The sequence below is a fragment of the Eulemur rufifrons genome, chromosome 8 (assembly GCF_041146395.1).
Source record: "Eulemur rufifrons isolate Redbay chromosome 8, OSU_ERuf_1, whole genome shotgun sequence".
In the NCBI taxonomy this organism is placed as follows: domain Eukaryota; kingdom Metazoa; phylum Chordata; class Mammalia; order Primates; family Lemuridae; genus Eulemur; species Eulemur rufifrons.
The window spans coordinates 39,281,709-39,295,403 of record NC_090990.1 but is presented as its reverse complement, the minus strand read 5'-3'; the positions used below and the strand labels follow the sequence as shown (position 1 = coordinate 39,295,403).

General features: G+C 57.6%; 1 protein-coding gene across 4 annotated transcripts in view; it reads left to right on the top strand.

Annotated features, from left to right (window-relative positions):
* The window catches only part of LRP8 (LDL receptor related protein 8), a 74,881-nt gene that overhangs the window by 22,060 nt on the left and 39,126 nt on the right, over positions 1–13,695 (top strand). The gene's annotated exons all lie outside the window — the stretch shown is intronic.

Genomic DNA, 13,695 nt, shown 5'->3' with positions numbered 1-13,695 from the left:
CGGCAGAGGTTAGGCCTCCCGATGGCCTTTAAAAATTGTAAGGAAAACTTCTTGTGTACAAGCCTGGAGGCGGGGGTGCTGCCACGTTGGCTGCGAAAAGTGAGCCTCTCTCACTGAGTATTTCCTCTGCGCCAAGCCCTGTGTCGGGCACTGATACATGTTATCTAACAACCAGCTCCCCTGTGCCTCAAGATTTCCCATCCCATTTTCAGATGAGGAAAACACAGGCTCAGAGAGGTCAAGAAACCTGCCTGAGATCACATAGCTAGTGAGGGACAAAGCCAGAATTTGAGCCCTGGGTTCCTTAACCTGTTCCCGGTGGGAGGAGGGCCACAGCAGGCAGCAGACTAGAATCTTCCAAATCTCTGTGCTAAGGAGGGCATGTTCACTTGGAGAAAAGACCAAGGTGAGCGGAGCGGAACATCCCCGGGCAGCCGGCAGGGCCCATTCGGCCTGCTGTTTCAGAAGTGCCTTCCCCTTCCTCCAAGCTGCAGTGGGACCTGTCTTACTGGGGGAATCACACCGGCTCAGGACCCCAGGCTGCTGGGTACCCTGGGCTCTGAGAAGTGGCGAGTGTGGCTGAGGTCTGGGCCAGGATGCCAGTAGAGAGGGAGGGCGTGCCGGGCACCGGACCCTACCTCCCCCTGCTCGCCTCCCACAGCCATGAGGCTGGAGGCACCGAGCCGTGGCTCGGGCCATTAACTCTGCTCGTACCACTTGCCCTGCAGCAGGCCTCACGTGGGTCCTCCCAGGACGAACACCCTGCGACACGGCCACCCCCTGAAGGTCTTGCTAGCACCTAGCAGGGTACCTGGCACACAGTAGGCTCACTACTTGATTCTTTTGGCTTCCAGAAGCAGAGGCCTGAGACCTTCCAGTTAGGACAGGCGTCAGTGGAAGCTTGAGACTGGACAGGGCTGGGTGAGGGGAGCTGTCCTGAAGTGGGCCCGGGGGCCCCCGCCCCGAGCATTTGCCAAGCGGCCAGTGGCTGCGCGTGGGCCTGCCTCTCCTCCCCCACTTTGGCATGGCTGTCTCCCAGGAAACGGAGAATTCTCCCTCATTCCCATCATTAGGGTGCCAGGGCAAACAGACGGCCTAATCCAGATGAGCCCTGGGCCACAATCACATTCTCTTTTGGGTTGTTTCCTTTATTTCTAGCAATTTCAAGAAGCCTGAAGTAATTGGTATTCCACACGGGTTCACAGAACTGCTGCCTCCTCAGTATTATGCCTTAATTTCCTTTATCACGTAGCACGTTGGAATTAATCGCCCCTCTCCTTCCTTTTCCCACCGAAACCTATCACCAGCCTGTCTGCCGGTTAAAGTCATTTCGTGGCAGCTCTTGGCTCCTTTCCACTTCCCTGGGAATCTTTCCGACCAGAGCCAAAGAACAAGGAGGGGTGAAAAATCCATTTGTACAAAGTGGGGATCTCCTGTTGAGAACTTATTTCCCTCCCTGTTCAAGAGGAAGGAACGTGTTCAGCCTCCAGCCGGCACAGCTGACTGAGTCCCCTGTCGCTGAGAGCATTCAAGAGGGTGGAACGGCCATATGTCAGCGGTGGCAACGAGGATTCCTGCACTGGTGGGGGTGGGGGAAGGGGCGGGCCTTTGCCACCCCTGGCACCTAGGTTACATACAGTCTGTGATTCAAAGCTTCTAGGATTCTGTTCTGTTAGTGAGTCTAAGATTTGTGACTTCAAAATTGGAAAGATTCTGTGACTCCATGGTCCTAACATTTGGCCAAATAGGTGTAAGTACTTTTTAGATTGTGGGTTTTATGCTTCTAAGATCCTCTCCTGACATACGAGATCCTGTTCTGCGATTCTAAAGCCATCTTGCCATTCCTTGAGTCTCCTTAAGCTGCAGTTCTGTTCCTGACTGGGTCTCGGGAGGGAGTGTAATTGCTTTGCTGAAGCTGCCTTGGGAGTGTGACCTCAGGTCAATCCAGGCTTCCCTGGCCTCATTTTCCCCGTCTATGAAATTCGAGGGCTAGGCCACTTGGCCTCCAGGGCAGAGTTCCAGGTGTGTTCTGCCTGCAGCCCCCTTTGGCTCCTCTTGAGTCCTCCCATAGAGCCCCTGTAGCCTGGCCAGTCCCCAGGCCTCTCCCACTCCAGCAGGAAGGCAGGCCAGCACTCCCCCAAAGTCCCAGCAGGAAAGGTGGGGGCGTGGGGGGTTGTAAGAACTAACCTGTATCATTGACAAGAGCTCTGCCTGCCTTTGTGGGGCTGCACCATTCTTGATTTAATTTCAACATGTGCAGTCGCCTTTAATCCTCACCACCTGAGATTGTTAGCCCCGCTACATAGGTGAGGCTCTGAGAGGTTAAGTAACTTACCTGTAGTCACATAGGTTGTTCTCAGGACCTCACTTTTTTTCCCCAGACAGAGTCTGGCTCTGTCCCCTGGCTGGAGTGCAGTGGCATCATCATAGCTCACTGCAACCTCAAACTCCAGGGCTCAAGCAATCCTCCTTCCTCAGCCTCCCGAGTAGCTGGGATTACAGGCGCGCACCATGATGCCCGGCTAATTTTTCTCATTTTTTTTTAGTAGAGACAAGGGGCAGGGGCATTTGTCTCACTCTTGTTCAGGCTGGTCTTGAACTCCTGAGCTCAAGCAATCCTCCTGCCTCAGCCTCCCAGAGCCATCTCGCCTGGCCGCAGGACCTCACTTTGAGTCACTTGCGGTGAGCTCAAGCCACAGGTGCAGGCTGGAGTCCAACCGGACAGAAGTGGCCACTGTGATTTCAGGGAGGGCTCCTGCCCCGGGGTGATTTCTTCCAGGAATCTGCTGCTGAGTGGAGCTCACACTTCCCTGCTGGCACCAACCCCTGGGGAGGTTAAAGGGCTTCGGAGAATGGGCCTCATTTCCTTCCAAATGCACCAAGAAACTATAAACAGCCTTCTCCATCTGCTTGGAGAATCTGCCTTTTTCTTCTGGATCAAATAAGATTTTTCAGGTTGGGCTTCTTAAGTCCCCACCGCTGCCAGCCAGAATCACTCCTTTCCTTGAGGTCCAGCGCAAAGCCTCTCTCTTCCAGGCAGGGTACCCCCAGCTCTGCCTCCTCCCTCCAGCAGCTCTTGCTCGCAGAGAAGGGGTTGCGTCCTTGTTCTACAGCTGGGGGCCCTGAGGCCCAGAGATGGCAAATGAGAGTCTCCAGCCATTCAGTGACTTCATCCTCAATTCTAATCCAGACCCACTTATCTTGTCCTGGTTGTGGCTGCTATCTCTGGGGTTCTTCTGTCCTCAATTGGTCTATAAACTCTGTGAAGGAAGGTCCACCTCTCGTTTTTTCCTGTCCTTATATGGCACTAGGGATGAGACAGCCTGGGTTCTGGTCCTGCCTCTGGCTGTGTGACCTTGCGACAATCATTGCCTTTTAAGGGTTTGTGCTTCCTCACCTCTTAAAGGGGTGGTGACCTCTGCCTCTGCCCACCTCGCAGAGTTACCCTGAGGAGCCAGGCTGAGGGGCTGGGGCTGGGGTCCCCAACCTGTCGCTCCACTCTGCGTCCACTTCCCCGTCTGCTAGATTTCCTCAGGGCTCACCACCTGGCAGCACACCTGTCTCCCCTCCTGGAAGCGGGTGCTGACTACACTGGCCCACACCACTCAGCCCTGCCCCTCACGCCAGAGGGTCCTCGTCCGTCCCCTGCACTCCCACCTGTGAAGCGACCAAGGCAGGCCCTCTGATAGTACACATGGGAAACCTGTCCTCTCCTGTCTAGCGAGGAGACCGAGGCACAGGGGAGTCAGGGACTCGTCCAGGGCCGCCCCAGAGGTCAAGGGCAGCCTGCAGGAGTGCCCAGGGCTCCCGAGGCCCAGGCCATTCAGAGGCTCAGCCAACCAGGCCTGGCTTTGTGGAACTCTCCAGAGAAGCCCCGTGAAGGGCTTTTCCCACAGCTGAGGGCTCAGCTACCACGAGATGAGACAGGGAAGGGTTTGCATGTCCCCGAGCCCAGCTCTGTGACGGTGGCTGAGCCGTGAGCCCAGGTCCTGGGCTGGGGCTCTGCTCGCTCCTGCTTTGTCGAGGGGTGGGGAGTATTAGGTGGAGGCCGTTGTCAGACACATCAGCAGCTGACGCTTGGGCTGGCCTCGAGGGTGGGGAGAGTTTCGCCAGGGGGAGCTGCACGAGTAAAGGCACCTGGTTTGTCCGTGACCGCTGAGTGGTTGTGGGAGCAGTTCGCAGGGCGGCCTGACATGTTCCTGGGCACACGGCTAAGGTGCTTCAGCATATCCTAGGCCAGATGCGAAGGCTGCAGGACAGGGAAAGATGGCCTTTGGGAGGACAGTGGCAACCGGCTCTGGATTTACAGCCCCTGGTGCCACAGGGGTGGACTGTGAGGGCCTGGGGACCAAGCCATCGTCCCCTCCCTGTCAGCCCTGCTCTGGGCCTGGTGCTGGGTAAAACTGTACCTAAAAAGGAGAGGAACTTAGAGCTCATCTTGTTCAATCCATCATGCCCTGGAGGAAGAGGGCAGGGGACTTACACAAAGGCCACATAATAGAGCCAGCACCGCAGGCCAGAGGTGGCAGATAGCCCTATGCTAACCCCACTCTCGGTGAAATATTCTCAACCTCTCTCAAAATAAGCCGCAGCCTCTCTGGTACAGGGCTGAGCAACTTCACAGGGTGACACTTTAGCCTGCAGACCTCCTGCTGGGCACCCAGGTGGGCAGAGGCTCCTTGGGTGCCCAGTGTAGGGCTGGGGGTGGCAGAGAGCTTACACCAGCCTCCTGGGCACGGCCCGCCCCACACTCCCTGGTGAGAAGCCCAGGGCCCAACACAGGGGAGCCCCCCAGAGAGGCAGCAGTCCTGGCCCCAGGAGATGGATTTCCCAATTACAGGTGTCTCTGCCTATATGTCACCGGGATGGGTCACTGGGGCTCCTCTTGGGAAATGCTTCTCTTACCAGCCTAGCTGGTGAAAGCATTTGCATTTTCCACTTAGCTAGGGCTGCTTCCCAGCCCGTGCAGCCACTGCCCAGTGGGCGGAGGGTGCTGCATCAACACTGCTGGGACAGCAGGGCCAGAGTGCCCTGACTGCCTGTGGGTAGAGCGAAGGGGAAGGGACTCGCCGCCCCTCCCCCAGACAGGCAGGGGGCACGGCTCAATCATTCCCTTCCTTGGAGGCAGCATCTGCACCTGTGTGTTCTCCGGCCCCTCTGGCCTGGCCTGTCTCCTTGGCCCTGGCTGCAGAGTTCCACTCTGGGGGCCCTGGGCTTCCGGCTTGCAGCTGTTGGGGTCTGCGAGCCCAGAGAGGCCTGCCCAGTGTCAGGTAACGCAAAAGCAGCAGCAGCAGAGCTGCTCCTTCTTCCCTCAGGGGCCGGTGGCAAGGAGAGCAGGGCCTGGAGTGTGGGGGTCCTTGGCAAACTCCAAGGTCTGCCCGAGGGAGGCAGAGCCATGGACCCCTGAGTTCCAAGGGACCTGGGGGGTTAGCCCGGAAGGCCTCCTGGTCAGAGAGGCTGCGTTTCCACTGCGGTGGGTCATGTGCTCCCGCCCGCGTGGAGGGAGCACTGAGGCTGGGAGCCAGGCAGGACTCCGGGCTCGAGGCCCCAACACATTTCCTAGCCTTGCCGTCTGCCCTCTGAGGCTTCTACTTTGAGAATGCCATGAGTTTTCTTCTTGCTGTTTCCCTGGGACCTCTAATCCCATTGCCAAGGGGGCGGCCGCAACCCAGGGCGGGGCTGGTCTGAGCCTGGGAGGTGGGCAGGAAAGGGGCCACTTCCTCAGGGTGCCGCCCGCTCCCTAAGCAGCACCCCTGGCATCACGCGCGGTCCCTTCGCAGGCGCCAGCAGGGACCCACCCCGCCCACCTCTCCTCAACACCCACCTCCTCCCAGTCCCCAGCTGTCCCTGGCTCAATACCTCCTGCATCCGCAAATCACTGGGACAGGAAGATGCCTTTGTCATCTGTCCCTCGGAGACGCTCATCTTCCCTGTGGCGACAGGGAGGCCCACATACCCCAGTGAGGGCCTGGGCCTCCCTTGGTGACAGCGGGGCCGGCGTCGGCAGTGTCCATGAGCAGCTGGGAAGTACTGGGGCCTGGAGGAGGGACTTGGCTGTGGGAAGCCCCAGGGGACCCTTTTGGAGGGCTTGGAACAGCACCAAGAACCACAACCCATCTGTGTCGTGGGGTCTCAGATCCAGAAAGTCAGCTGGAGGGCCCGTCAGAGATTTGTTCATGTGAGGACACTGAAGCCCGAGTGGGAAGAGGTCACATGGCTTGTTAGCAGTGTGGGGCCACAGATATTCTTGGGGCGCCCGCTTGGCATCAGACCCTGTGTGAGGTGGTGTGAGGGAGACACTGAGATGAAGGAAATGACTGTTGTGGGGCCAGGGGACACTCGGGCTGAGGACATTGAAGAAAGAGCCCTGGGCCAGGGGACGGGGGCTTGGTTCAAATTCTGGTTCCGACCCTACCGGCTGTGAAGTCTTGCTCAGGTGCCTGTCCCTTTCTGGGGCTCCCTCCTGTCCTCATCTAGTGGGTGGCACCACCCTGGAAGGGCCACCAGCTGAGGTCTGCTGAGGGTGAAGACCCCATCTCTTCATTTGGGACAGTGGTGTGGGCTGCTCATGGAGTGACATCTGTGTCCTCCACCCCTGCGACAGCCACTCCCGGTCTGCCCTCAGCTCAGCCTCCCCCAGGAAGTCATCCCTGAGGCTGCCTCCCCACCCTTCTACCTCATTCTGACACCTTGGTGTTTTGTGGGTTTTTGTCTTATGATGTGGCCTGGTTGGAATGTGTAACTCTCAGTGGAATGGGTTGGGGGAAAAGGGAAGCTGGAAAGTTCTGAGGGAAACATTTCCCAACCTAAAGCGAAGATGCCCTTACCAAGGAGTGTTTCCCCACAGCGCCCGCCTTGTTCATTCACCCTTTCCCTGGAGGCTTCGTGTGTCTACGCTCCTCCCCAGCACCTGCAGCTTCCTCCGCTCCTCCTCCTCCCCAGGTGGGATGGGAGGGTGGGGGAGAAAGCGAATTCAGATGTCACCTGCTGATGGATGTGATGGATGGTGGTGGCTCGAGCCCCGGAGCCCGCTGGGCAGCACAGAGCCGGGGGCTGAGCCCCGCCCTCCACACTGGTGGGTGCTGGCTCCCCGCGCCCTGCCGTCAGGACACTGCGGGAACAGTTTGCATCCTCGGCACCGCCAAGGGCCAGAAAGTCAGGGACCATTGGCATGCAGGCGCTTGGACTCAGGTAACAGTCCTTTGCAGGGAAGGCACTGGGGCCATCCACCGCATCTGGGGTCTCTGACACCGGCAGCAACTTCACAGAGTCTCATGACAGGGCTTAGGGCGTGCAAATCCGAGTGTTGCCGTCTTAGAGCCTCGGGGCCTCAGCGAGTTAGCACCGGAGACATATGGAAGCTGTCTTAAATGTTATAGTAGACCCGCAGGATCCTCAAACCAAGGGTTTTGGGAATATCACACGTCCAGGGAGGAGTTAGGATTTGAACCAAGTGCTGCCGTACCCCGAAGCTGCTGGCGGTGGGCTGCGAGCCTCAGTTTCCTGGATGCCGCAGCAGGGCTGCTGAGGGCTTGGTGAGGAAACAGCGGGTGCGGGCCCCGCCCTGCTTCCAACAGCGCAGCTCCATTTTTATCTGTTCTATATGTTGGAGTTTCACTTGGAAAAAGGGTTCTTCTGCTTAAAAATCAAGTTTGCCAAGCCCTGTGCTGTGCCCCAGCTCCGCGCCAGGGCTCGCCACAGCCTGAGAGGGTGGCTCTGGCCGTGGGCGGACAGGCGGCAGGCCAGGGCCTCTGGGTGGGGGCGCGGGTTGCTCTGGGCCACCGTCTCCTCCCCCTCTCACTCCTGCTGTGTTGTTGCTGCAGCCAGAGAACACTCTGGGTCTGTCGTCCCGTTCACTGGGGTGGCAGTTTAATAGTAGCTTCCTGGGCTGTCATTTAAATCTGCCTGCCAGGTTAGTAGGCCAGGGGCGGGCTGGCACGCCCCCGGCCCCCACCCCGGATCTCCGTTCTGCTGGCAGCAGTCGTCTTGGCAACGCCAGGGCCTGGTGAGCTCTGCCGAAGGGTACCCGTGGGGGGAACAGCCCTTTCATCTCCTGACTCGGTACAAGTGGCCCAGCTGCCTTGCGGCTGGGCTGAGGGGCTGGACCAGGCTGTGCTGGCCCAGGCCTGCAAGAGGAAGAGGGAATGGCCCAATCCCTCCGGGCACCGGGCTCCAAGGTGGGGGCTTTTTATCTTTGCTCTCAGTCTCTCAACTACCCCAGGAGGGGAAGGGACCTGCCCCCACCTTTCTTATGTGTCCCTGCTCTGCCCTCAGAGAATATTCCCTGGGGCCCAAGACCTGCCCGCAGAAACTAGAGGGCAGACAGAGCCTGTGTGTTTGACATCTCTCTCATCTCCCTGTGCCCGGTGGTCTGGTATCATTCCCCTCTCTCCCATCCTGGTCCCTGCTCTAGACACATCCCTGCTCTGAGGACCCCCACCCTCCAGTGGGGTCCCCTCAGCTTCACTCTGGGCGCAGTGCTCTGTGAACACCTTTCCCTATTTTTCATGGCCTAGTGGGGCTGGCCCAGAGACAGGTGACGGTACCAGATTCTGCAGTGTGAACGTGGGCCAGTCCTTCCCTTTTCTGGGCCTCATCTTCTCATGTGCAGGATGAGAGGTTTGCACCACAGCAGTGTTCTCCCAGGTCGTGGCATCGGAAAAAGGAGTTCTTTGGTTAAACAAGTTTGGAAGTGCTGGAGGAAACATAGTCAATCAGATATCTTTACTGCAGGCCTTCTCAGGGCCTTTAGTAAGCCAGTTGTCATCATGAATCTCCAAGGGGGAAAGTAGTAAGTGCCTATCCCAAGTGTCTGGCTGGATGGCCACCCCTGCTCTCTCTCCTGCCCTCTGCCTGTCCCTGCCTTTGCTAGGGCCAATTGTCTGTCTTGCACAGCCTCACCAGATCCCAAGGGGGCTTGGGCAACTTGTAGCGATGGGTTTTGTTGGCTGCTAGACAGCAGCCCTGTGCTTAGCAAGAGGCTGGATGAATCCCTGCGTGAGCTCAAGGAAAGCCAGGCCCCTGTGCTGGGCCTCGGAGGGCTAAGCCCCTAATGGCCACTCTGCTGGCTCCTCCACAGCCCGGGCCCTGTCATCCCTCTTCCCGGGATGCCCTTCACTGGTCTCTGCACCCCAAGGCTTGGCTGACTCCTCTTCCTTGAACACAGTACCCTCCTCCAGGAAGCCTTCCCTGACCCCTGGGCTGGGGCAGGTGGCCCTCCGCTGGCTTTCTGGCCACACAGTGGGACGGGGCGTCAGTACCTGGGTTCAAGCACAGCCCTCCCACAGAGATGTGCTGTGACCTCAAGCAGTCACTTCTCTCTGGGCCTTGGCTTTCGGGCGTATAAGACGGGAGAGTGTGTAGGGGGCTTCATGACTCTGGGATCTGACATGGTGGAACATTCTGGTTGCTGAATGGAAGCTGCACCGGGCAGCCCCGACTGGTCTGTTTTGAAGCTTCCTGTCTGCATGAGGGCTGCGGGATGAGCATGGGTAGGGGACAACAGCATGCAGGACGTATAGCATCTCAGGGCAGGACGCCTCTGGCGGCAGGGAAGCTGGGAGGTGCTGAGGGGCCTTAAGACTTAGTCCGCACCACTCCTCCATTTCCTGATGAGGAGGCCGGCCTAGATGGGTTGACTGATGGACCCAGTGTCACAGACGCAGCAGCTGGGGCCAGGGCTGTGACTTCACACACCTCAAAGTTGCACATTTTGCTTTTCAGTTCATAAAGCTCTGGCACCATCCTTAGCCCAGTTGCCTCACAGCAACCCTGTGTGTTTCATGAGGTGGGATAGATCCTTGAATGCAGATGAAGTGAGACTCAGAGAAGTTGTGTAACGCGTGAAGGTCACACAGCCTACGATTGGCAGAGCAGAATTTGATAGACCGTGGACTGTCTGACGCTTTCCTCGGCCTGTGTTCTTGTTACAAATAGCAGCTCCCACTTCCTTTGTCCTGCATTTCCCACTCTCCCCCGCTCTGCCCTGGGGCTGGCCCCCCCTCACTGCCCTCTGGAATCCCCAGTCCTTTGTGGCAGCCCATCTGTTGCCATGGCACCAGATTATGATGTCGCAGACCCTGGATGACTATGTATCACTCCTGGGCTATGGAGTACAGGGACTCACAGAGGTGGGCATTGTCCAAGGGGCAGACTGGCATAGAGGGACATAAATCCCTGGAAACAGGGAGCCATGGCCTTGAGCCCAGCTGAGGAATCGCCCTGGGAACCGGAGCCAAGGCCAGGAGAGTGGAGGTCTGGCATGGCTTGCTCTGACAGCCTTAGGACGACTGCTCAGCCCTCATCTCTTGGCTGGGCTGATACGGCCTCTTGATGAGGGACTGTGGGCTCGTCACACTGACTGACCTGACACTGGATGTTCACTGGGACCCCCCAGCGGAGTCTTTTGCCTTCTGTCATCGCGGCAGTGCTGCGTGGGATAGCCACATGCGCACTTTCCCAGAGAGGGAAGGAACTTGCCCAGGCTCACCCGGCGAGGCGGTGGCTGTGCCCGTGTTCAGGGCCCAGGTTACTCTGCTGCGTGCTTCTGGGCACGCTCCAGACCTGCATTTGCCTCTCTGGGGTCCTCGTTCTTAGCCTGGTAACACCGGGGCGGCTGAGGGCCGTCAGTGGAAAGAGCCCACGCTTTGGCAGCTGCCACACAGAGTTGAAATCCCACTTCTGCCACCTACCACCCTCACCTCTTTGAGCCTCAATTTCCTCTTCTGTGAAATGGGATTAATAACAGCTACCAGGATAGCTGCGAGGAGTCGCTGGGATATTAGGTGAACAGTGCCAGGCCAGAGCCAGAGTGGAAAATGTCCAAACTGGTCTAGACAGTGAACAAATCTGTTCCGCAAAACACCACGATGAGACACCCGTCCCTGCAGCTGCCATTTCCTGGGCCTGGCTGACCTCAGAGTTGCCCTTCAGGGCTCTGCTGGTACTTTGGCTGCTCCGGCCTCCCTGCCCAGTGCCTGCCAGGGCTTGGCACGTGGAAGCCAAGCTCACCCCTGGGCTTCCAGAACGCCAGAGAGGGAAGGGTTCTTGGAGGGCATCTGGCTGTCCTGCGCCCAGTGACAGCCCCTTCATCACCTTCCTCAGCCACCTTGTTGTTCTGGGCACTGCCAGGTCACGCGTCCTTGCCAGACTTGCCCACTTGTCTGAACTGCCAGAGACTGAGCTGGGCTGATTCTCGTCTGTGTTCCCAGAGCAGAACCTGGAACAGACGAGAGGCTCCTTGAATGCCCAGCTGAACTTCCACAGGCCTTTGCCACCTGCTTTGGGGCTTTTCTTCCACATCTAGTACCACTGAGGAAACCCTGGGCCTGGCTTTCCTGACGTGTCAAGTGGGTACAAAACAGGCCCTTTGTCAGGGGGTTTCCTGGGTGAAGCACTTGGCACAGAGACTGGCACACAGGGGGCGCTGGACAGAGGTTAGAACGGGAGGGAGGAAAAGCTAGAATGCCCCGTTCTCCTTTGGACGCTGGGCTTGTGGTGGGAAATGCCCGGGTGCTGGGTTGATTATGGTACTTACTTTCCGTGCATACAGCAGGTGCTACTGGTATCTGTCAAGGACAACAACCTCCCCTGCCACAAAGGGCACAGGGAAGGCCACTTGAGGGCCCCCGGGCTAAGAGGCGAGAGAGCTGGTTCTTATCTTTGCCTTGCTGTGTTTCTCTGGGCCAGCCCCTTTCCCTCTCTGGGCCTTAGTCACCCCATCTGTAGGTAGACTCTGATCCTCTAGTTTTTTCTAGCCCTGCACATACAGAGGCATTCATCTAAGGCAAGTGTGAAGAAAACTCATCCCAGAACACAGATGTGTTGCAAGGATTCCATTGAAAAGAAAGACAGAAATGGAACAGGGTCAGGGGACTCAGACTCTCTCTCCAAACCTCTGCCAGGCAGAGCAGGGAGAGCTGTCATGTGGCCCCAGAAGCCGCCAGAGGCCCCATGAGTAGATTAAATAAAGCCGGCCCGTGGGAGGTAGCTTCCCAGCTTGAAGGTGAGTCCCAGCCCTGGAGCTGTGGGCGCAGAGGCCGGGCAGCTACGTTTCCATCTGGGTCAGTGTCCCCCACTGAGATCCACCTGAGTTCGGTCTTTGCTGAATCTGACATAGTCCCTGTGCTGGAGGGACAAGGAAGAAAGCAAATCATGTTGGACTGTGTGGATCAGTGAAGATTTAGAGCAGAAGTCATCAAACTACAGAACACGGGCCAAATATAGCCTATCATCTGTTTTTTAAACAAAGTTTTATTGAAACACAGCCATGCTCACTCATTTACCTATTGTCTGTGGCTGCTTCTGCCCCTTAATGGCAGAGTTGAGTAGTGTGACAGACCATATAGCCCTCAAAGCCTAAAACATCTAAAATTTGCCAACCTCTGCCCTAGAGGGACATTCAGGGGATTCTGGGAGTTCGTGGTGGTGGGGGCTGACCAAGACTGGATGTGATCAGGGACGGCTTCTTGGAGGAGGTGGTATCTAAGCCCAGTGTGTAATGGAAAGTAGGCAGAGTTGGGGAAAATGGCTTTCAGACAGAGAACAGCTTGAGCAAGGCATGATGGTATAGTATAGTGTGGGGGTGCAGGGACACCCCCCCAGCTGTTGAGGTGGGGCCAGATTGGGAAACGTGGGGAGGGGACTGGCCCCTGAGCCCCTGGGGAGAGGCCACATCCTGGTGGCCCCTGAGGTTACATCTAGCCCCAAGGTCATCATTCAAGGGGGCGGGGGAAGGACTTTGGAGGTCTGGGCTCCAGGGCCTGGGGTGAGTCCCTGCTGTGCTGAGCTTTCCTCCTTTGGGCTGAAAGGAGACCTCCCCCTCCATTGCTGGGCCTCCTGATCTGGAACTACCATACTGGAAAGACCATATCTTACCAAATCAGCCCCCTTTTCCTGATGAAGAAGCCGAGGGCCAGAAGGAGCAATGATTTGCCTGAGGGCACACAGCAAAACACAGCACAGCCTAGACTCATCCAGCCCCCCGACTCCCTGCCCAGCGCGCTCTCTCTCACCTTGCTGCTCTGGAGCAGATCCTGACCGACGGCCCACGCATGGGCAGGGTGCGTGTAAATTGAATGCATATTTGATGCAGATGCACCCCCCACAATTTGGAGGCCCAGGGCTGCTGTGGAAGATGCTATGAGTCTCGGCTGGGGTGCTCAAGACCTCCTTCCCAGTCCCTCCCCCCCTGCTGGGGGTAGCCTGGCAGCCCCAGACCCCTAGTGAAAGCCTGTCAGGGCCACTGCCCTCACCCCTGCCCCACCTGCCAGATGTGGTCTGTGCTGGGTGAAGCTGCTTAGGAAGGAGCTGGGGCTCCAGGACAGCACAGAGCACTACTAACGGGGCATCCTAGGACATGGACAGCCCTCTTTTTTCCCTTCCCCGACCCCGAAACTCTGGTTCCTCTCAGGACAAGGCACAGGGACAAGGCAGAGAGTCTTGGGCTGGGGCTGGTACCCACAGTCTTGTCCCAGCTCTGCTACCAGCTGTGCGATCTCAGCCTGCTACATCCCCTGTGTGGGCATTGAAGCCCCATTTCTTTTGCTTCTAATTTCAGACTCAAAGCATGAAAACAGCAATAGCTGCTACTCACCAAGCATCTGCTCCGTGTCAGAATCTGCTGCACGTTCCTTACACACTATAACTTCTTGTTACTCCTCCTCAGTCTTTTGTTGTCTTCTCCCGGTTATATAG